This window comes from Cherax quadricarinatus, chromosome 53 (genome assembly GCF_038502225.1).
Source record: "Cherax quadricarinatus isolate ZL_2023a chromosome 53, ASM3850222v1, whole genome shotgun sequence".
Classification (NCBI taxonomy): Eukaryota; Metazoa; Arthropoda; class Malacostraca; order Decapoda; family Parastacidae; genus Cherax; species Cherax quadricarinatus.
This window is the reverse complement of record NC_091344.1, coordinates 9,340,215-9,366,283: the sequence shown is the minus strand read 5'-3', so window position 1 is coordinate 9,366,283 and position 26,069 is coordinate 9,340,215.

Genomic DNA, 26,069 nt, shown 5'->3' with positions numbered 1-26,069 from the left:
GGAAAAGTGGCATTATTGAGCACTAGATTATTTTGATGTTTATATAGTAAAAAAATAAATTTTTATCTAGAAAGTCTGGAGTTGTCTTCTGAATTAGCGTTAGTGCTTGTTAATTGGAAATTCGTTTAATACTGGTGATATGAAACTGGAAATAGGCGAGAATTAGCGTTAATTGACTGCGTCTCGGCTGTTGGTCTCGCTAAGCTCATTTCAACGTGTCTCTTTAACAGATCGGTCCTAGCAATTACGAATCATTAAAGCTGATAAACTGAAGTGGATATGGTAGCCGGCAGCAATAGCTAGTTACACATGGCAATTGACGATGATAACAGGCAGCGAATGATACACTCGAGCCAAACCAGCTGTTAACGATGCAATTAATGCTAACAACCGCCTGTTAGTCGACCCATTATACCCATCAGATTGATGGTCAAACAAGTTATTAATACTGACATCTGAAAAAAACGAAGGCAATTATCTTTAGTAGCATTGTGTCATATATGCAATTATTCTCATTAAGCTTACCATTGCTGAAGTATCTGGCACAAGAGGTGTTCATGGTTGCAAAACAGTCAGTGATCGAGACGAGATGGCTCGTTATTTCCAAGCGTTGTGTACGTCGCCCCAGTTACCTACAATAATTTGTGCTCGATGTCAACAAACTGTCAAGTGTTCGTCAAACCATTAGTATACAGTACCGACAAGTTCATGAATGAGATACATATGTAGCACCTAGGAAACTGACAAGTTAATAAATGAGACACTTCTGCATTGGACTGAAGAAGCCACTGGATAGCGAAACGTTTCCAGAATAAAGATAACCAAACGTTGCACGAGTGTCTCATTTACCAACACCTAGGTATCTTTATTGTGGAGAGGTTTCGCCAAACCAGAGGCTTTATCAATTCAGAACAAAGGTGGTGTTGTAAGTGGAGAGAGTAGATCATTAGCCACTCTGCCTAGAAGAACGTGTTTACCACCTTGATGAATCTGAATCCACATTATTACTTTTATTAAGACATTGGCAGTTTCCTACCGAAGCAGGGTGACCCGAGAAAGAAGAAGCACTTTCATCATCATTCACTCCATCATTGTCTTGCCAGAGACGCGCTTACACTACAGTTAAAACACTGCGTCATATCACACCCCTCCTTCAGAATGCAGGCACTGTACCTCACACTTCCAGGACTCAAGTCCGACCTGCTGGTTTCCCTGAATCCCTGCATGTTACTCTGCTCACACTCCAACAGCACGTCAAATCATAAAAACCATATGCCTCCGCTCGCTCCTATCTAACACGCTCACGCACGCTTACTGGAGGTCCAACCCCCTCTCACACAAAACCTTATTTAACCCCTCCCTCCAACCTTTTCTAGGCCGACCCCTACTCTCCCTTCGTTCCACTACAGATTTATATGCTCTCCAAGTCATTCTATTTTGTTCCACCCTCTCTAAATACCCGAACCAACTCAACAACCCCTCCTCTGCCCTCTGGATAATACTTTTAGTAACCCCACACCTCCTAATTTCCAAACTACGGATTATCTGCATTATATTCACGCCACACATTGCCCTGAGACACGACGTCTCCACTGCCTCCAGCCTTCTTCTTGTTGCAACATTCACCACCCATGATTCACACCCATATAAGAGCATTGGTGTACCACTCACCATTTCCCCCTCATCAGTTCTATGATTCACCTCGTCTTTCATAGACCCATCGAGTGACAAGTCCACTCCCAAATATCTGAATACGTTCACCTCCTCCACTCTCTCTCCTTGCAATCTGATATCCAATCTTTCATTACTAAATTATTTTGTTATCCTCATCACCTTACTCTTTCCTATATTCACTTTTAATTTCCTTCTTTTACATTACCAAACTCGTCCACCGACCTCTGGAACATCTCTCATTTATATAAAGAGCTGAAATCCTAAAGGTTATTCTTTTTAAGATGTAATGTAAGCTCGATTCTCCGTTCTTCAAGAGCGAGGACTACACACGCTACCTAGCTGTACTCACCTCATACTCGTGTGCTACGTCGACCAAGGCAACACCAGAACGGCACAAAACGCTGGTCAGAAATGATTGAGAATAAATAAGGTGGTTCTTCCACCACTTATTAATAGTAACTGTTAATTATGAAAGATTAATTACTGCAGAGTTCGGTAAACTGTTTGTACGTCAATAACGAGGAACCAGTTGCGCGATCCACACTCCAACATTCTAGATCAAATGATAATAATGAACGTATTCACTTACATGAAACCAATTTTAACTTCATATTATTATTATTATTATTATTATTATTATTATTATCATCATCATTATTGATGTTGTTGTTCTTGTTGTTGCTGCTGCTGTTATTATAATCATTATCATTATTGTCATTATAATTATTTTAATTAGAATCTTTATTACTATACTGAGAAGTGTTAAGCCCGTAGGGGTCATATTGCATCTGGTAAATGGGCGTTAATCAGGTGTTTGCATAGGAAAGACCAAGTAACTCCAAATCCTTGGATCACGAGGCCCCTCACCAACATCAAGGGACGCAGAATGCAGAAGGTGGAACGAGTCGTCTGTCTAGTCTCTTATTGCATAATTCAGCACAAAAACTGGGCCTGCCAGAAGCTACGGCAGCTACAGAATACACGGATAGCTCACAACCAGGATAGCAAAATGGAACACCTCTCCGAGCCTAGGAGACCAAGCTGGAGCCTTCCGGATCCCAGAAGCTTTGCTGTGGTCTCTCGGAACCCAGGATACCAAGCTTGGACCTCCCGGATCCCATGAATTCAAGAGGAAGCCTGTAGAATTTCAGGAGTCCTAGCTAAGACCACCTGAATCATAGGAGACCAAGTTGGGATCTCCTGGATCATAGGAGACTAAACTTGGACCTTCCGGATCCCAGGAGATCAAGCTGGGACATTCCGAATCCTAAGAGACCAATCTGGAAACTCTCTGATCCTAGGACACCAATTCAAGACCTCTGAATCTTAGAAGAGTAAGCTGGGACCTTCAAGATCGTATGAAACTGAGGTACATAATGGATCTAGGGACTGGATGTGAAGTTTTGATAGCTAAACAAGTTACAGAGTTAATGAACCATTTGCATGTCTATATCCTATGAAACCAAACTGAGATCTCATGGTTCCTAGCACATGCTGGATCTCCCAGTTCCTAGGTGACAAAACCAGGATCTCTCTGATCCCTCAAAATCAAGCTGGCACCTCCAAGAAACCAGGAGACCAAGCTGGGACCTCCCAGATCCAAGGAGAAGAGAATATAACCGTCCTGACTACCACTCTACGTGCTAATCATCATCATTATCATTATCATTATCAGAATTATCGTTGTTATTTCTGTTGTTGTTGCTGTTATTATTATTGTTGTTATTAGATTCATGGGAAGTGCTAAACCCTGATGTGCCTCATAACGCCTAGGGAATGAGAAAGACTGGTGGTAGTCAGATGGATAGGTAATTCCAATTATTTTTATTTACGTTTCTTCATCAGTATCAAGGTACCTTCCTTAAAGAAATGAAACCTTCATATCCTTAAAAGTGGATTCATGGGGCAAGTGCTAAACCCATGAGGGTAATAGAGCGTCTGGGGGGTATAGGAGGTATTCAGGTTCGATTCAAGGTCCAGTTCGTTGAAGTGCCACCCCCCCCCAGTCTCCAGCATCAAGGAACCTCCCTCGAGGAACAGTGGAAGTGCAACAAGGTAAAGTATACGTACTTACGAAACTCGCCTTGGTAGAGGTATGCGATGTAACCTGATTAGGGACTGAGCGTAGGTGAAGGGGCTTGTTAGGTGAAGTTAGGATTCAAGGTTCATACTCATTACTCCAGCTACCTGGGAAACTTGCCTGAGGTCTCAGCACGACACCTCTCCCCTCCTCTTGTTTTTTTGCTGGCACGTTGAAGGACCTTTACATTTTACTTTTAGTGTTTATTTATGAGTAAACTAATAATAATAATAAAAGTAATAATAATAATAATAATGATAATAAAAGTAATAATAATGATAATAAAAGTAATAATGATAATAACAATAATAATGATAAAAGTAATAATAATAATAATAATGAGAAAATAATATTAATAATAATAATAACAATGTTATGAATTGTTAAAATTATATTAGCATCTGCTGACAGTTTTCTCGACTGATTTCCTAATCTTGGCCGGTTCTCAGGGGTCAGAGCTCTGGATTAAAGGGGACTCCATACTGTTCATATTTCATACTCCCAAAACTAATCCACTAGAATACTGTTATTAGTAACTACAAAACCTTCCCGTATCATTATTGTTGCTCTAAATATATACCAACTTTGCTAGCTACAGTGGCAAGTGCCCAGCTGCATTTTGGTTAATGTGTTCAACAAAATCCTAATGACTGTCTTGGGTGTCTTAACAGTCGTAAGGGAGAAAGCAGGTCATTGTAATTTCAGAGGCCTGACAAGTGCCATCAGGTAGGAATGCAGTGAAATGAATATAAACTAAAACAAGAAAATTTGGTACATATCAGTTTTTACTGAGGTTGCTGGTATCTGCTTACAATTATATATATATATTTTTTTTTCAGGACTGAAAAGCTGAACATGCGATTACTGAAACTAGATTTTTTATTATTATTATAATCAAGGGGGAAGCACTAAACCCTGAGGATTATACAGCGCCTGGGGGGGGGATGTGGAAGGCATTCAGGCTTAATTCGGGGAACTGGAGCACAGATCCAATTCCCTAAATCAAGAGCCCCTCACCAACATCAAGGAACCTTCCTTGAGGAGACTAGATTTTTTTTTTAGACGCATGGATAAATGCTCAGACGGATGGTGTAGGTCATCCACTCCATCAGCGCCCCTGTTTAGTAAGAATGTAAACGTCCACTTCAGCGCAAAACTAAAATTGAACCTAAAATGGGCAGATATTAAGATACACAATCATTAAAATTTTTGAGGTTGTTTTGAAGAGGCTATTTCAAGTTATCACATGAAATAAACTGCGGAAGGAAGAAAATGGTGAGCAAACTGCAAGAGTCGAGAAGATAATGGCACGTGATAAAAATGCGATAGTAAAGAGCTAAATATGAAATTATTTGGAATTATTTATTGATGACATTTCATTCAAACAGATAAAGCCGCCAACAAATTATTCAGTATAATTCCATTTGTGTTTACAAAAACACTGATGGCGATCCCTTTTCCGAAGAAATCGAGATACGCATCTAGGAACGTAGAAAATTGGCCGGTGTCACCCAAAGGAAAAATGCATGGTTTGTTTACTCACTAGTCAAGCTCAAACCTCCATCTATATATTTGAAGCAAGACAAGGAATGGTTATATAGCCAAGGTGCAGCTTTTTAGAAATATGCCAAATTAAAAATCTAGGAGGCCATCCATATGCTTCGGAAACAGAACTATATAATCTTCCAGGGATATCTTGAAATTATTTTTGAAGATCGTTGCTTCATGACGTATTTGGGATTCGAGCTTGTTTTTAATAACAATAATATTAATAATAACTGCATTAATAATAATAATAATAATAATAATAATAATAATAATAATAATAATAATGACAACAACAATAATAATAATTGTAATAATAAAAGTATCACTTAGGGCATAGAACTTTAAAGGTCCTCTGATCGTTCTGCAGTTCGGGATCTATTGATTCTCCGTAAGAATTTGCCATTTTCCGACTAGTTGTATGTCCTCTCTGGATTGATGTTTTTAATCAAATCGCGATATGCCTCTCACGTGTGTGGCCTTCGTACTGGGCCCGACACCACTCACCCATGGGGCCGTACTGGGCCCGACACCACTCACCCATGGGGCCGTACTGGGCCCCGACACCATTCACCCATGGGGTATATCCAAGACAGACGCCCGGGAGAAACTATGAGATTGGCTGAGTCTTGTTGACGGTTCAGAACTATTTGATCGATTGATTCTCCTCTAGCTCCTATTTATCAGTGGGTTAATTCTCGTCCTCCTTTTTGACTCCTAGGCGCCCTTGCTCTGATTATTCTCCATTCAGACACTCCTACCATCAACACCGATTCTCTTTTTGATTTCTTGGAGAGAACTAGCTTGTTACTGCAACTTTTGACATCCTCTTTTGCATATTTTCCTTTAAAGGCATCTTCCCTTGTGAGTTTATCAATTAACAATAATAATAATAATAATAATAATAATAATAATAATAATTATTATTATTATTATTATTATTATTATGCGAGAGAAGCAAAATTCCTGGAACAATTTTATAAATATAAAAATTAAAAGAACTGAAAGCAGCACAAGACATATATAACGAGATTTGTCTCGCAGCGAATATATGCTGAGAGTTTAGTTTACCCCTATTTTAGGGATTTAAGTGTACTAGACTGGTGGCGAACAAGTTACAAGCAGATTTAATTCCCCCTCTTCTAATCCACAAGCTATAAAACTTAGCCAACCGCATAAGATAGTTGTAACCTTAGTGAGCAAACAGTTACGAAGATAAATAAGCAAATAAACTGTCTGGTATATGTATATATTTATGTCTATAAGCACTATTAATTTTATCCACTAGAGTAAGAGTGAATGCCGTTCGCAAAGAACAAAGATAAGCTTCGAAGAAAAATTATTATAATACAATAGTTGCTTATTACAGCTTAATATAAAGTGCTATATTACTTTATAGCACGACTGTGGCAAGTTCTTTTACATCCTTTGTAAAAAATAAAGTAATTCTCGAGGCCAAAATGCGAGAACATATTTAGCATGAACACTGAATGTGGAGGTTCCTGATTCAACACATCACATTCGCAGACCAGGATTAGAACATGAAACACACACGTTTGTCTCATCCTGATTTAGTCAAAAAAACACCTTAATAATAAACGTTTATCTCATGCTGATATCAAGAAAACTTAACCATAGAGATCAAAACAAAGGCACACGTTAATCTCATGTTGCTATCGTCAAGGAAACACCTTAATAAAAAAGATTAGAACAAAAACACAAATGTTTTTCTAATGTTGATATCCAGAAATCCTCACTGTCTGCTATATCACATCCTTCCATGATCCTGCACGTGGTTATGTCTTCATGTTTTTTCATGTTAACCAACAAAAGCATTTTCAGTGTTTTCCAAAGTTCATCGTACTTGGATTTCAAGGCTTTGTACGTAGATTTCAAGGCTCACTGTAACGTGACTTAAAAGCAACTTAGGGAAAGCATTAAACTTTATGAAAGTCCACGAAAATCATGATTGAGATAAATTATTATATTATTATAATTATGGGGGAGCGCTAAAACGGTAAAATTATAGAGCGCATGGGGAGGGGTTGAAGGTATTCAGGCTCAATTCAGAAAACTGGAGCACAGATCCAATTCCCTAGATCAAGAGCCCCTCACCAGCGTCAAGGAACCTCCCTAGAGGGCAGAAATATTTCACGTAACAATAGTTTAAAACAATCTCACAGATATTTTGACAAATGACTTCGATCCACCGTGAATAAAAAGATTTGCTTAATAGAGTATTAAGCAGACAAAATAGATTACAAAATTAGATTTAAAATAGATTTAGGTGAAGTGGTACGTAAGCACACATTAGGACATTTATTTGTAAACGTTTCGCCCCTGGGACTTTGACGGTATATATAGGTGGAGAGTGAGGTGTGAGTGACACACGTGAAGTGCAAAATGCCTATGGGTGATTCAGCGCAAGGAGTGTTCGAGGCTCGAGTCTCTGTCAGAAAAGCGCTAGATAAACTGTCGGTGTTTACGCACCTAATTGTGCAGTATATTCGTATTAATAGATGTTATTGAGAGCAATACCATACCAACACTGTTTTACCGTAGCGTCTTTCTTAAAAATAAAGAGCCGTGTTTGGATCTAATGATCTAATGGTGGTTGTTTTCTTGTCCACTTCTGAGTACTTTTTTATACCCTTTTTAAATGTTAGTGTATGCGCCTGCCTGCCGGTCTGCGCACACACTCATACCAACCCCAGTAAGTTCAACAACAACCCAACTGGATCGGAAGGGAAAATATTGAATTATCTCGCAAGCATGGTATAATAATCTGCAATAAACCACAAACTTTTCACTCATTCCTCACGGAGCGTGCCATACTGCAGCCATGATGCATAAATACATGACAGCTAATCATTATTTAACGTAATTAATGCTGTACCGGGCAACAGTATCCAGGAAGAATTCGAGGCCTTGATTCAGTCAAATGATTCAATGAACAGTTGGAATTTTTCGGATCTCAGAGTCTCAGGTAGTCTATCCATTGCGCACCGAGAGATATGTATCTCAGTGTTTGTACACTGAGTTTATTTTATTTTCCGTTATTAGTAAATAACGTATCTCTGTCTAATGGTGAACCGGTAGCAAACGGCCTCGTGTAGCCGAAAGGCTTTGTAAAGAACAAACCAACTAACAAGCAAAGATAGTTTAAACTGTTGAGTGATAAACTGTGTATAGACAAGTGATATATTTCTGGTTGTATATAATCCTACCTCTGAAGGTTAGTGTTTAAAGTGGTGATGAAGGAAGTGTGTCTACGAAGTGCTGGTACGATTAGTGTTCTTAAGTCGTGCAGATAAATATTAGGTGTTGGTGTTAACTGAAATATTTTCAGTGTTGATAAGGGGAGTGTTGATAAGGGGAGTGTTGATAAGGGGAGTGTTGATAAGGGGAGTGTTGATAAGGGGAGTGTTGATAAGGGGAGTGTTGATAAGGGGAGTGTTGATAAGGGGAGTGTTGATAAGGGGAGTGTTGATAAGGGGAGTGTTGATAAGGGGAGTGTTGATAAGGGGAGTGTTGATAAGGGGAGTGTTGATAAGGGGAGTGTTGATAAGGGGAGTGTTGATAAGGGGAGTGTTGATAAGGGGAGTGTTGATAAGGGGAGTGTTGATAAGGGGAGTGTTGATAAGGGGAGTGTTGATAAGGGGAGTGTTGATAAGGGGAGTGTTGATAAGGGGAGTGTTGATAAGGGGAGTGTTGAGGGGAGTGTTGATAAGGGAAGTGTTGATAAGGGGAGTGTTGATAAGGGGAGTGTTGATAAGGGGAGTGTTGATAAGGGGAGTGTTGATAAGGGGAGTGTTGATAAGGGGAGTGTTGATAAGGGGAGTCTTGATAAGGGGAGTCTTGATAAGGGGAGTCTTGATAAAGGCTGCCGTCAACAGCGGCAGCCGCCGAAGCAGCTGCGGTATCAAACAGTATCAAACGGCTGCCGTCTTAAAACGGCTGGTGATAACACTCACGTTGACGACTGTCCGGCACCACCTGGGGCCCAGCATTACTTGGAGCCCCAGCACCACCTGGGGCCCAGCATCACTTGGAGCCCCAGCACTACCTGGGGCCCAACATCACTTGGAACCCCAGCACCACCTGGGGCCCAGCATCACTTGGAGCCTCAGCAGCACCCACCTAGGTGTCGTCCACACATCATCAACCATCACGGCAGGTCAGTTTAATTAGACAATACCTCGATTTCGATAATCTTAGTTCTGCAGTTCCCTGAACATTAATGCTGTGTCATAACCATATAGCAGTTTCATATATCACCTGGTTGATGACAGTTTGAAAAAGTTCGGGTGAAGGAATCACCGAGTGTAGGCTGAATGGTATACCTGAAGAGGGTTTTAGGCCATGATCCCCCGCGGCCCGGTCTGTGACCAGGCCTCGCGGTGGATCAAAGCGTAAGCTGAAGGTTATAACTGACTGGTATAACTCCTGTATTATTAAGTATGTATGTTTAAATCAAATCACGGAACGGGTGGGATTTGAACTCATAAGTTACGAGTGTTTACCTTGCAGGTAAGTGAGGACTGACCTCTCCTCGCGGAACAGTTGTTACACCATCATTTAGGTAAGTCCATGCTTTTCACCAGATGTCATTGTCTTCTTTCTCATCGCCTTCTTAATAATGTTGCGCGTGTATACGAATGTTGGCAATGAGGATTTAGAAATTGGTTTCAGTATATAATGGTATTCAGTACCGAGAAGTAGAGGTGTAAGACACATTAGCAACAGATACCTAATGTGTCTTAATCTTCTTAAAAAAATACTAGTTGCCAGTCTAAGAATACCAGGACGGTATATTCATTCTATCAAAACAGTGTTACGTTAAGGCCAACCTCATGAAGTCATCCAAATCCCCTATACAGGATTTTCCTTGTCATTGCCTTGACCATTTAGGACATCATACATCAGTTTCGGAATATGTTTTAACTTATCTGGTTATGTGATGTACGTCATTCCTCATAAAAGTTAAGTGCAATAAAGCTCTCTTGGGTCTTAGTCAAAGTTGACCCGCAGCTGGAGCTTTTAGTCATCTGACCGAGGCCTTCTGTTGGCTTACCGGTCCACCCCTTTAAAAATTAGTCAGTTTTAACCATTTATCTTACAGTAACTTTCTTCTTAAGTAAAAAAGAGTTAATCAAATTCTCTGAGCGAGATCACCCTTTGCTTAGAACAGCGAATTCCAAACATTTTGTGTGTGTGTGTGTGCACGACCCAGAATAAGAAAAATCACAAAGTGTGCGTGTAGGTGTACCTAAGTGTGTGCGTGTGCTTTTGCATGTGAGTGAGCATGCTTGTGTGGTTAGGGTGATGCTTTAATCCGTAGGTAGTTTTACGTATTTAAACGTTTGCAGAATGTGCTTACAAATTATTTAGCATTTCCTTAGGCAATATTGTTGCACATCTCTATACGTTCTCTAAAGCCTGGAGACCTAGAGATACCTGGAGAGGGTTTCGGGGGTCAATGCCCCCGCGGCCAGGTCTGTGACCAGGCTTCACTGTATCTCTCACTCGTTTCTAACCAGTTTTACTGTCATAACGACATGTGTTCCGCACAACAGGCCCTATGAAACTCATTGGTCTATAATACTGGGCTGTTCTCTGATTAGGTTACAAAATAAATATTTTCTCCTTGCTACCACCGATCGTCCTTAGCATGTAAACAAGCCTCACCCAGCTGGTTCAGAGAGCTTAAGAGAGCTTACGGTCCAAGCAAAACGGAATTATATCCTGATACCCAGGCAATATAATCTCTTGATCTTAATGCGAAACTATGAACCGTGGAGCATAAGAAAAAAAAGGAAAGCAGGCTAGATAATAACCAAATACGACAGAAAGAAAGGGTGGAAAGACAGATGATAAGGATCGAGGAGATAAGGCGACTGGAGATGGTTATCAGCATGATGCAAAACCTACTCGAGGCGGTGGAGGGTGGCGAGGGAGAGCGTGCGGGAGTGGTGCTTGAGGAAGCAGAAGGATGGTGGAGGTCTTGTAGTATACAGTACGTTCCCTCATCTTACGGGCATTTCTACTCAGTGATTCTCTCTTACTCGTGAGCATCTTTCCCAGTGATTCTGTTTCATGGACATCCCTTCCCAGTGATTCTATCTTACGGGCATCCTTTCCTATTGATTCTATATCATGGGCATCCCTTCCCAGTGATTCTATCTAACGGGCATCCCTTCCTATTGATTCTATATCATGGGCATCCCTTCCAAGTGATTCTATATCATGAGCATCCCTTCCCAATGATTCTATCTCACGGGCATCCTTTCCCAGTGATTGTCTCATGATCATCCCTTCCCAGTGATTCTATCTAACGGGCATCCCTTCCTATTGATTCTATATCACGGGCATCCTTTCCCAGTGATTGTCTCATGATCATCCCTTCCCAGTGATTCTCACGGGCATCTCTGCCCAGTTATTTCATCTCGCTCATGAGCATCCCTGCGCAATGACTGTTTCATACATGACCATTCCTGACCATCTCACGCATGAGCATCTCTGCTCCTGTTTCTATCTCAAGCACGACCATCTATACTCAGTGACTATGTATCTCACACGAGTGTCCACATGAAGCAACACAGCAGAACAAACCTTTTGCAAAACAACGTTCCGTTAAGTGTAAAACTATACTAGGTCACGACTCGATACAGCTTTACACAGACCGAAGCGTTCTCTTTCCATTAATTATGGTAGTCAGTACGCCATATCGATACACGAGCATCCACACTCAGTGCTTTTTTTTTATCTGGCGTACGTGAGAATCTTTGCATCACTGATTCTGCCTCGCACATCATCAACTCTCCTCTCCCTTGATCCGCCTCTCACCAACGTATATATACATATCCACACCTTCGATAAAATCACATCTGAAACCAGTTTGCAAGAGATGAATTTATTCAGTCTTGCGAGACGAAGTTTAAGAGGTGACTTAATGCAAGTAATTAAGCATATCAGAAAGCATCTGATTTCTGACCCAGAAAAATATTTGAATGTTGCCTCAGGAGATTGCACATCAGTAGATAGACACGAAATTCGGAGTGAAACAACATTTTGCTCAGGATTTCATTCTAACCTGAGCGAGACATTGCTTGAAATATAGGCTTGCTGTCTGGTACTTGTTTTTAAACCCACTTGTTGTCCCGGTTTTAAATCAGTTGTCTTGAGACTTCATTTTAAAGAAGTGAAATGCTCTTAGATGGAATGATAAATATGGAATGGGTTACCAGTTTTTAGGTAATATATTATTCTGAATTAGGTAAACCCCAAAAACGTTTCTTCTGCTTACGATCCCAGCAGTCCTTTATTAAAAGCTTCTCCACTTCTCTGTCTGGGATTGATCTCTGACACGGGTGAAACTCTGGGCATGTTTCCTTACACCAGCTGCCCTTATTCACCCTGCAGTCCGTAGGTACCTGGGTGTTATCTGACTGTTTTGGATCGCATCCTGGGGTACAAAATTAAAACCCTCAATGGAAATGAGACACACAGCCACTGATGAAGCACTGACTTTACTGGATCATCCTGGGTGTCTAACCCTCCGGGTTAAAACTCTGAGCTTAATCTTATCTCTTACCCCACGCAAATTAGAATTTTCAACCCGTGATTCACCATTGGCAAATGAACGTCTCCGCTCTCCGCTAATCTCCTCTCATACTTTCGCCTCTGGGCTACAGATCAAATCTGGTTTCAAAACTCATCTATCTCCCAGGTACCATAACTCACTGCTTGCTGGTTTGCGCCTCATTCTATCTTTCTGCAACCTCTGTTGTAGCCGTTGCTTGAGGCTGCATCACTGGTTCAGTGATCCCCGACCCAGTTGATGCACACACCCCACCATCACAATACTTTCCTGCTAATAAGCTTCATTAGGAGCAGTAATTCTGAACCTAAAAATTCCAAAGCATCCATCTCAGTCCTCTCCATACACGTTTCACAACATCCAAACATCTAGTTGAGAAAAAGTGATAAACTGCTTAAACAGGCTTAAACTCTGGTCCCCAATAGCTCATCAACACACATTTTCCTATCTTTTACTTGCATTCTCAATAAAAGTGCGTATTAAAAGGTAACCTCTAATATCCTTGAGTATGGTGGTAAGTAAACTTCCAAAGGATCAATCAGAAAACGGATTTAATACAGAAAAAGACCTCACGGTTCCACAAAATAATTCAACTTTGCTACGCACATCACAGAAAACTTGAGTAAATTTAGTGGATTCAGTAGCATTAGAGGCAGTCAAGCAGAAAGTTCACATTGTATAAAAGAAGTATCTCTTGATGTAAATATACTGAAAGTTTACTTTAATCCATATTATATTAATTAACGTATTTTTGATACATGTGTATAGAACTGTTGCCTAATGGCCACTCGTAGTTAATAATCCATAAAATTTAGTCTAACATTCAACTTTGTATGAATGCTAGTTATACTTTACACAACAGGCTTTTACTGGGACAGGGTTTCGATCTGTCAAGGTCTTTATTAAGTCACGATCTGATAGAGATCGTAACAGATCGAAATGTCGTCCCAATAATAGCTCGTACCGCAAAGTGTTTTCTTCGCTATTTTTCCCCCACTGTTTTCGTTAGAGGAACTAGCTGGTTAGACACGGTAAAGCCTGCTCCTTGGCCACAGTTAACTGGCTGGGGTCGAACAAATAACACCTGTGTATATATGCTCACCGCTTCAACACTACGCTTACTGAATACTAACTTGTGGAGGTCTGCTCCTTCTGACAGATTCACAGTCGCGTTGAAATATTTTTAACACATTAATCTTTGCAGGGATACCTGAAAAATATCGCTGATTGAAATACGAATGCATTTCCGCATTTGATGAAATTCACGTATACGTCGAATGTAAAATGAATGGCGTTTATTTAGAGGGGAAATGCTTGGATTAAAGTGCCAAGAGACATTATGTGCACGGTAAACATTTCTTTATTAGCGACGTTTCACTCTAAATAGCGAGTCTGTACATATAAGTTTCCTCTGCACTGTTTATCGTATTTGTCGGCAAGTGTTACCATCTAATAACACTCAGAATATGACTGATAATAACAGCAAATGAGAACGTGCAGGTTCTGTACTGATACTTGGGATCCGAGGATTGAACCAAGGCACTTGCCAGAGAATTTTCAGTTGTTGGTTCCAAGGGTCACTGCCCCTGTGGTCCGGTACCAGACCAGGACAGTCAGGGACGTATGAAAAGTCCATAGGATTGGTATTTTAGGATATTTTAACGTATTTGCTTGTATATATGCATGTTGTGTACTTGTCCTTAGAATTTTGTCATTAGGATTAAGTCTAGTATACACCTATTGTCACAAGCTGTTAATAGCCCCCCATGTCTTATTATGCCTACTCCTAAAACTGTGTATGGATTCTTCTTACACAGCATGTACATCCAGACTGTGCCGCTTCCTAACCACTGTTAAACAAAACAAGCTCTTTGTCATCTTTGGAACATTCGCCTCATTAACTTCCATCTTTGACATCTTTTCCCTGGTCTCATGCATTCAAACCATATGTTGCTTTGTATCTTATCGAGACCTCATAACCTATCCATTATATGCATACAAGCGTGTGAATGTGTCAGTATGTATATGCTCAATATTGCTAGTTTACTCCACACTGCTTACTCAACACTTCATTTTTTTTTCTGATGACTTCTAGACCTAATGGATTATGTCAGATTTTTACATGAATCCGTTTATGGTATTTGCCTCCCCTACTTCCTCACCTCATGACCCGTACACTGCCTCTAATACTTCTTCGACATGTGTCTTACATATAACCACTACCCTCATGCTACAGTAATTTATTCTGTTATCGCTCTTGCTCTTACAAATGCTCTCAGTTTCCGCATGTTTCCGCTAGTCTTGGGTCCAGACCTTCAGAGTATTCTGCCTATACCCACTTCATAGATATCCTTCAGCATCTAATGATATTGTCTCATAGGAGTCGTCTCCTAGCATTGTGAGATTTATCTTCCAATTTATTATAACAGTTTTCCTCGTTTCTTCACATAGCTGGCCTCTTGATATACTTCTATACTCTCTATAGTTACTATGTGCTTGAGAATCTGTGGGTTGAATTTATGCGCTGCATTCGTCAAGATTCGTCGTACATATGTTGCGCACAAAATCGAGAAAAGTTTTTCTTCTTGAGATTCCTGAAAGAGGCTTTTATGTTAGTTAACCTTGCATATATCGCTGGAGCTATCCTGCTCATTTGTGTCTCAGACGATAGGTTTTGTATTATATTCACTTGCAGATATTTCTGATTTTCTGAGGCGTGGCATGAATGTGATACAATGTTTGCACATTTGCTACACACACACACACACACACACACACACACACACACACACACACACACACACACCAAAAAAAAAAAAACTGGTGACTGCCATTTTTATCTTCCAACTGGATTGTTATCAGTCTTAAATTTCTTCATCAGATGCCGACTCATTCTTCCAAACAACAACTTCTGGTCCTTGCTTCTGACCTCAGTAGCGATAAGTAATCATCAGTTTCTGCCAGCATCGTGATCCCCTCACAAAAACCATACAGAGTTAACAGATAATAAATAAAAAGAAAAAATAATCAGAGCTTGCGGTATAATAAACTATTTTAACTGTAGTCAAGGAGGAGTTTGGTAGTGTGCTTGTCTCGCGATTCAGGGACGGAGAATCAAGCCTCCAACAGCCCTTGCACTGAATGACCCGCTCGGGTGTATCTAATCACAAAATATCTCTACTTTAACAAGAGAAAAAAAGCGTGGGTGATAATATCTAAGCAAATAACCCCTTTGGCGAACCATAAATTATTCTTAGAAAAAATGGAGCCTGTACTTGAAAACTAAATTTCTGTTCCTGAAACCCAGGTCGTGACAGAAGTGAGTGTCTGTGTACAGGTAAATTTGTGTGTGTGCAGAAGGTATCAATACCATCTTCCCAAATACTGCTTCGCTTCTCCGGAAAACCTGTAATCCCGAAAATAAATATGGATCCGAAATTATGAGTTTTTGCTTTCCAGAAGGCTTGTTTTGAAAGCCATTACCGTTAATGGTTAGTTAATTATCGCTTGCTTGGAGCTGGAAGCAAAGATTGGTAGCGGGAGAAAAAATGAAATCGTGCCAGTTGGAAGGCTTCATGGCAGCCTACAGGGCACATGCTGTTCGGGAAACATTTCGTTATGATACAGCTCATCCTCACAACAAACGTTTGCTTTCCAACAAATTTAGTGTAACCTGCGTATCAACCACTGCCAGACGTAACCCTCCCGTCATGAAATAGGATCGTCTAAATATTAGCGAGTTTAAATGTGTAAGATAAATAGAGTAATTATAGGCTTGGGTATGCGTCAAATGGGTTTCTGTGTTGTTTTCTCGGAGGTGCCCTGGTAGGTCACCTCGGGGGCTGGTTTATTATTGCCTGCAAGAAAAGAGAAGGAACAACACTACCACTTTGTATTAGTGGCAGTACTGTTCATTAATATATATATATATATATATATATATATATATATATATATATATATATATATATATATATATATATATATATATATATATATATATATTATTATTATTATTATTTAATGGTGGACAAGCACAGTGAGGAGGCGGCACCGTTATTCTCTTTCTCGTGCTCTTGTCAGAGTGCAACATCTCATTAGTCTTTTATGTTCGACAAGCAATTTGCGTATTGCATCGTAAGATAATCATCGTAATTGCTAGTGAAAAAACTTTGAGATTGAATCTGATAATTATACTAGGAAAATAATAATGCGCGTGTTTTAATTTGTGTTGCTTTTAGAGGCAAAGCTCATGATGATGTTGGTTCTAATTCATTATACTTGTATTTTGATAAGATTATTAGAATTTTCTCGTGCATTTGTTCCTTGAGTATTATTATGGCCATAATAATTGTCATAAACACTGATCGTTAGTGAGAAATTTCTTGCACTGAAAATTGAAAATTTCTAAAAAATTCACGTCTCCTGAAGAGGGTCTGTGACTGAGGCCGAAAAAAACAGATCCCTATTGCTCTCGTGTTTACTTTTTTCCTCCATGTGGTTTCTGTGCAAATCTGTACGATTATTTACCGTCTCCTATTTCTCCGTTAACTGGTCAATCATGTTAGATCCTGACTCTTTACCTCAGCGTAACTTTACAGAAAACGTTGTTTTATTTATGACTGGAGAACACGTTTGATGATACCGACAGTATGTAGACTCAAACTTATATACAGTTTAAGGTACTGAGGAAACGTTCCGCCATGAGTTTTTTTGGTCCTAATACGGAAAACTAGAGTAACCGGTATTATATCGGGCAAGAGGTCATGTAAGCATAAACAAATATTGGAGTGATATTCAGAGTAACATATTGGGTAACCTTTAAAAATGAACAAATATAAGGGTGTTCCCTGGTGTAGCTTGCTGCACTCAGAAGCATTGCAAGGAAGCAGTAGATGTAACGTTGCTGGTTAGGTAAGGTTCGTCAGGAAACAGGAAGTGTTTTCTGACGCGGGTCTTAGTCATATGATGACCCGCCGCTGGAGTTTTTGGTCATCTGACTGAGGCCTTTCTCTGGCTCACCGGTCCACCCCTTTAAAAATTAGGGTTATAAGCTGCCCGTGTCATCTAACAACCCGTCCTCCGAACATTAGGATTTCCAGCAGATTTCTAAATTGGGTTGTCCTCTATCAGTAAAAAAATATTATGACATATTACAACGAAAATTTATAAAAATAATAGGTGATAAAAAAAGTATGAGCCCAAAATGCTCTGCATAACTATGAGCTTTCTGCAATGCACAATTAAATGTCACTCATCTCTGATCAAATCAGTCATAATTCGACTGTTTAAACAGCTTTCAACAGTAACCCATTAAGTTTCTTTTACAACAGTGAAATAACCTCTGTGGCTTAGAGGACGATCTGTATCAAATGGCGATATTCAGGCTGAGTAGTAAATGTTTTACCGAGTCTTAGAAAACGCTATAGCTACGATCCACCAAAGTCCGGAAGAAATAGCATTTCCAGAGTCATAATAAATGTTTACTACCAGCCTGGATACTGCCGTTAGAAGACACCAGCTAGCAACGTCACGTCTGCTGCCTGCATCGGTTAACAACAGGCTGCACCAGGGAACACTACAAGGAGGCCTGCAGGCCTAATCGTATATTCAGCCATTTTTAAATATTACCCAACAAGGACTGACGAGGCCACTCGCGGCAAAACGTTTTCTCACTATGTCTTGAACTGACTTATATCTACATACATGATTTACATATTTTATGAATATTGCGAAGAAAATAAGGACAGTAATAAGAGGAGTAATAGAGAAAACGAAGAATGTGAAAATCATGTAGGAGGTTATGCAGCAGTGAAATAAGTGAAACTCTCCTGGGGAATTTCTTGTACCGAAATTTTTAGAATTCGTAAAACTTCAGGTCTGCTGAAGAGGGTATGTGACTGAGGCCGAAAAATATTTGTTCCAACGAAGTAAGTGACTTAGCAGACCGAAGGGCTAAAAGATGGTATAGTGCAAATGTAGAGCAAAGCCTATAACTGTACAACGTTTCGCTCACAGAGGAGTTTTTTCAAGTCTAGAATTAGTGTATACAAAGAGAGTTTGTATTTCTCACAAGAAATGTTGAGAATTTAAGTTAATTCGTAATTTAGGGATTAAAGTATACTTGACTTACAGTGAACAGATGACACGCAGCGTTAATGACCCTCGTCTAATCGATGAGATTTAAACTTAAATCAATAAAAAGATAAATCATGGCATAAACATGGAAGTCCATGGAAAAGAAAGATAACCGAGACCTATAAGTTCTCTCTGAGGCTGTCTGCCAAGAATAACTAATTCCATTTAGATAAGCAAGTCAATCTATAATACACAAATAACCCGGAGATAGGAGAGAGGGGTTTACGACGACGTTGCGGCCCGACTTGGACGATTTACAAAGTCACACTAAAAGAAAGGAGAGAAGGAGGGAGTATATATAGGCCATACATAGGAGAAAGAAACTTATGACGACGTTTCGATCTGACTTGAACCAATAACTAGTCACTGAAATGTCGCCATAAGCTTCTCTCTCCTCTGTGTGGGTTATTTGTGTATTGTTCCAGTCACGGTATTTTACCTTTTGGTTCTTCAATCTATAATGATTATATTGCTTGTCTGCTAAAAGTAGAGAGAGAGAATTTGCAAATACGCTCGTTGATCTGCACCGCTTCCAGGCGGAGGTAACGAGCTTACAGGGAGATGATAATGACAAGTGACCAAGTTTTCCTGAGCCAGACGCTGTTGCAGTAAAAGCTTACGTTATTTCGTGTTTCCTTGTCAGCTTCCAGTGATGGGACGCTGCTGCTTCAGGATAACTTTCAGTTTAGAGATTTTCCTCTCCTCAGGATGACTGCACTGCTGGGCTGATTCCGATACCAATTACTTATTGGTTAGCAAAATATATTTTATTAATTTGTGTTTGAGTTGCCATCAACGTATGTTTTAATTGTCATATTATTAAATTGATGGTGAAACTAAAAAAAAAATATTAGGGGACATAAAGCGCCTTCGGAACAGGAAGTAGTCAGATTAGATACAAGTGAGTAGAGGGCAGTTCAAATCCTCAGGATCAACAGCTCTTCACCTACGTCACTTTCCCTGAAAAGCCTAATTGGTTAAATGATAGGAGGTTGTTGCCCCAGCTCGATGAAAGGAAAATGGAGATATTCTTGTCCTTTGCTTAGAGGGCTGTTCCATGGGCGGTTTGTTGAGGATAGCTTGTGCCTTGAGTCTGCAATCTCGGATGAAGAAAGATGGAAACTGAAGACGTGTAAAGGAATGTGTTATGTAAATACATTCTTTTTCAAGAAAACACTGACTGGAGATGCGAAGAACTCTCAAGAAGAAGCCAATGAGGACTTCTATTTTAGTGTGGGTATCTTGGTGTAAATAGAAGTGTATAAGATCATCCTTGTTGGTAGGTTTTCTATACACTCTGAAGAGAAGTTTATCACTGTCGGGAGATTTACACAGGAGGACGTGTACAGATCTCCCGACAGTGATAAACTTCTCTTCAGAGTGTATAGAAAACCTACCATCAAGGATGATCTTATACACTTCTATTCACACCAAGACACCCACCCTAAAATAGGAGTCCTCATTGGCTTCTTGAGAGTTCTTCGCATCTCCAGTCAGTGTTTTCTTGAAGAATGTATTTACATAACACAAGCCTTTACACGTCTTCAGTTTCCATCTTTCTTCATCCGAGATTGCAGACTTAAGGCACAAACTATCCTCAACAAACCGACCACGGAACAGCCCTCTAAGCAGTTTATAGTGCTCCCGTGTAGTGATGTTGCCACGAATACTCACCGGGCACTTTCTAAGAGTAACATAAATGTTTCCTCCATAAACATATCTATCAAACACCTCACTACGAAACGCAGCCCCACACCTCTAACTTCCAGAGCAGGCGTTTGCACCATCTCCTGTGGATACTGTCCCAAGAAATATGTAGGCGAAACAGGCAGAGATCTTACGGTCCGCCTGAACGAGCATAGAAATGCCAGTAACAAACTACTTAAGGTACGTCTGCGTCCTCCACAAAAACTCCACGGGGCATTTGATGAACTGGGATGAGGCACAACTCGTTCTCACCGAACGAGACCTTAGACGCCGACGGTGTCTAGAAGCCTCGCTAATCGCCGTCACCGACACAATGGAACATAACACTGGAAACCACAAAATTTCTAAAAGATTAGCATACATGATACTCAACCAGGCAAAGCACCACCAACCCAGCAACACAGGAGTCACATGATCTCACCGTCTACCCGTCCTCATCCCAATATGGCATTCTTCAGGTCACCATGCATCACTCACACCTCATTCTCCACCTATATATACGGCCTTTCAACCTCTGCGTGTTAGAAATGGTCAAGGTCCCAAGACCCAAACGTTTTCTAATAAATATGTCTTAGTGTTTGCTTACGTGTTTTTTCTATACCATCAATAGCTCTGCATCAGTCAGTATACCATTACTGAACCAGTGGCTGGGAATACATTTTAGACCTTGTGCTGTGAAGGGGCTGTGATAAGGAAGACCTGATATTATTCAGATGGTCACACTATAAGGGTCCATGATAGGCTTCAGTGTGGTGTCACCATATTCATATATTCGTAAGCAGTCATACAGCACCATACAGAGCCTTGAGATTAGGAGATTATCAGGATCGAGCCAATATAAAGAGGAATAGAACCTCAGTTCCTTGGATCGAAAGCAATTCAACATAAAAGCACCCAAAATGTAGGTAGAGCGGTCTCTCCACAAGGGTTCCTGCTTTGGCCACAAATTTAATGCATTCTTGCACATTTATGCACTCGTGCACATATTTCAATTACCTGTCCAATTGTCCTTGCAACATGAGGAGTGTTGGATACTAGTCACGTTATGCTTGCAGTTTTTCCAAGTGTGTGTCTGTGTAAATTCACATTTTCATAGAATATCTGTGGAGTCTATGCATATTATTATACTTACCCCCAGTAATTTGTAATATCACTTGGCCTTGTGCGTTACATGATTTACATGCCCAGCTGACTCGGTGAGAGTCGCCCATTGCGTGTTTACCCAAGACAGAGTTTCATTAACTTTCAAGGACAAGAGGGTAACGTTACCAGAATAAGATAATATATAAGGTAACCCTTGAATTCCTTCTAGTGTTACTGACAATAACTCGTGTGATTTTATTTACGGTTAAAAATAAAAGCAAATTCACTTGGAAACCATAGAGTGACTCTTGTTTTTTCAGAGATATGCACATCACAAATTATTCGTTTTCGTAAACTGATTCAAACTTTGAACAAGATAATCCATCTTCTTTAGTGTTGCTGCCTGTAGACATCCAAGGTCTTGTGTTCCCCATCCCCAGGCTCTGTGGTTCTGGCTTACCTTGCTTTACCTGGCGGCCGGTTTGCCACCACGGGAGGGTAATCATACCAGACTACCGTGGGAGCCTGACGGCGCTCTAATCTTAGGTGGTGGCGGTGGTGGTGCTCAAGGCCCGTACCGCATGACCAGTAGAGGATCTCACCTCCGTGCCCACTTCCAGCTTCTTTCCTGTCTCAGGAGTAATAGAGACGAGGCTTCACCTCCCTGTTAGACATCTACAGTTGTCCACTCCCTGCTTAACAGGAACGGGATTCTGTTGCAGGATAGATACAGGCAAGGCTCCTCTGCTTGTTAGACAGGAATACAATTACTTTCATTGTTAGACAGAAGTTAGTTTTCACTTCCTGTTAAAGAGGGATTGTCTTCTGAACCCCGTAAACAAGGACCAAGTTCTGCTCACAGTCTCTCTCTCTCTCTCTCTCTCTCTCTCTCTCTCTCTCTCTCTCTCTCTCTCTCTCTCTCTCTCTCTCGGGATCACCTTATAACAAAAATCTGTGTCATACGATTTTCCCTGAGGAGTAAGCCATCCGTATAGTTTCAAAAGAGTAATATTTACGAAGAAGCACTAAACCCAAACGAGTTATATAGCGTCTGTACAATCAGAGGTAATTAGGTTTGATGAAATGGGATACCAGAGACGTTGACATACATATATTTTGATGGCGGGTTGATGTCAGAAAATTCGTAAAATGTACATGGCAAACGTCAGTTTGGTATAGAAGAAAGTTAAACAAAACTGGCTATGGGTATCAATAAAACGTAACAGGAAGGAGTTTCTGGGTGGCGGCATCTGGGTACATTCATGCCTTGAGGGCATTCCTCTGTACCCAAGAATCTAACCATTCAAGATTAATTCCAAGAATTTAAATTGTCTGCGGGAAATTCTTGGCTACGCAGCTCGCTCGATGGTGCTTAGATTATCATAGTTAAATTAAAAAACAACTTCGTATTAAGGTTTAATTTAAAATTTGAACCCCAGAAAAGTTTTAAGTGTTATTAATCACATCTAATCCATAAATAGGAGTTAAATCCTTTAAAACTGTCGTCTTGGTGCTCGTGTAGAATTAAGAAGAAACCTGTCGTTCTGGTACCCATGTAGAATTAAGAAGAAACCTGTCGTTCTGGTATTCATGTAAAATCAAGAAGCGACCTGTCGTCTTGGTACCCATGTAGAATTAAGAAGAAACCTGTCGTCTTGGTACCCATGTAGAATTAAGAAGAAACCTGTCGTTCTGGCACCCATGTAGAATTAAGAAGAAACCTGTCGTTCTGGTACCCATGTAGAATGAAGAAGAAACCTGTCGTTCTGGTATTCATGTAAAATCAAGAAGCGACCTGTCGTTCTGGTACCCATGTAGAGTTAAGAAGAAACCTGTTGTCCTGGTACCCATGTAGAATTAAGAAGAAACCTGTTGTCCTGGTACCCATGTAGAATTAAGAAGAAACCTGTCCTGGTACCCATGTAGAATTAAGAAGAAACCTGTCGTCCTGGTACCCATGTAGAATTAAGAAGAAACCTGTCGTCCTGGTACCCATGTAGAATTAAGAAGAAACCTGTCGTCCTGGTACCCATGTAGAATTAAGAAGAAACCTGTCGTCCTGGTACCCATGTAGAATTAAGAAGAAACCTGTCGTTCTGGTACCCATGTAGAATTAAGAAGAAACCTGTCGTTCTGGTATTCATGTAAAATCAAGAAGCGACCTGTCGTTCTGGTACCGATGTAGAGTTAAGAAGAAACCTGTTGTCCTGGTACCCATGAAGAATTAAGAAGAAACCTGTTGTCCTGGTACCCATGTAGAATTAAGAAGAAACCTGTCGCTCTGGTACCCATGTAGAATTAAGAAGAAACCTGTCGTCCTGGTACCCATGTAGAATTAAGAAGAAACCTGTCGTTCTGGTACCCATGTAGAATTAAGAAACCTGTCGTCTTTGTACCCATGTAGAATTAAGAAGAAACCTGTCGTCTTGGTACCCATGTAGAATTAAGAAACCTGTCGTCCTGGTACCCATGTAGAATTAAGAAGCAAATGTTACTTGGCTCACACTCCAACAGCGCGTCAAACCATAAAAGTCTTTTAGTTATTTTGCCGAATTACATTTAGAAAACTGAATACTTTATAATTTACTATTTTTTTTTAAATAACTGATGATTCAAAGGAACCTAAACAGAAGAGACATCGTATTTATCAACGTCTCGCCCACTGCGGGGTTTTGACAAAGCCCCACAGCGAGCGTGGCATCGCTAAATAAAAGGCTCTTAGTCTTTTATTCTCCTATTGTCAGCCTTCAACATCAACAGCCTTTTAAAGAACTGTTTTTGCTTTACTCTGTTAAGCAATAAATATTCAGACTATTATTAATATTATTTAATTTGCGGGAGCGCTAAACCCGAAGAGTCATACAACTCCTGGGAGAAATGGAAGGTAATTAAGTTTGATACAAGATGGTACAGGTCCAATTCCTGAGATCAAGAGCCATCACCGGCATCAAGGCTCTTACCTTGATGGTCTGACATTCACCAGACTGATTCTCGCAGCAGTCACAAATGACTGTATGACCCCCTGCGGGTCTGGTGCTTCCCCGTGAATGTAATAATCAACACGTCCTCCTAGACTCTTGACAAGGGGAGTTTCTTGATGCTTGTGCAGGGCTCTTGATTAACTGAACTGGATCTAACATTCCTCATTTTAAATCTAAACTCATTTTCTGTCATTTTCCAGGTAGTGTGTGGCCCTTATGGCTTTAGCGCTTCCCGGCGGATATAGCAACAATAATTTAAATAACGTTGCATTAGTCTAAATTTAACTAAATTAAATAAATCATTTAAATAAAATAACTAAAACATATAAAAACGCAACGTAAACTTCAGAATAGAAAGTTGACTAGTGTTACACCGACAAAAAAAAAATATTAAAATGGTATACCCTACCGACAGGTTGTTAGGTAAGACACATGTGCAACAGCTAGGTATCTTTATTAAGAAACTTTTCGCCTACACATTAGGCTTCTTCAGTGGAGTACAGAAAAGTTTGCAGAAGCAGTAGAGATGTGAAGACGATGTAATCAGTCCATCACCCTTGAAGACGTAGTTTGAAGGTGGTCAGTCCCTCAGCCTGGAGAAGAGTATACAGTATGGAGCCTTATATACTGTCAGGAGGTGAGATGTAGGCCATTAGTAGAAGCAAGAATGTAATCATCACGTCACGTCCCTCTGAAATCCAACTGTTCTCACTTGTAGAAGTTGTTTTCTGGACAACTTCAAGTGCGAATGGTTGGATTTGAGAGGTACGTGACCTCTTGATGAATACATTCTTTCTTATACTACACGCCGCCTCCTGACAGTATATAAGGCTCCATACTGTATACTCTTCTCCAGGCTGAGGGACTGACCACCTCAAAACTACGTCTAAATGGGTCATGGACTGATTATATCGTCTTCACATCTATTCTGCTTCTAACAACTTTACTGTACTCGACTGAAGAAGCCTATTGTGTAGGCGAAACGTTTAGAAATACAGATACCTAACTGTTGCATATGTGTTTTACCTAACCAAAAAAACACACATGCAAAAAAAAAAAAAGATACCACAAAGGGTCTGAGTGCAATAATTTAAATAATTTTCACAATTTTCGCGAGTTATTTTTCCCTGTGCGAGTTTAAATTGTCTTAACTCGAATTCATGGAATATGATTAATACGGAATGCGCTTCGTTTTTAAGTCATTTTATAATACAGTAAATAGTGCTCGTTTCGGACGATATAAGATATTGGTCAATCCTAC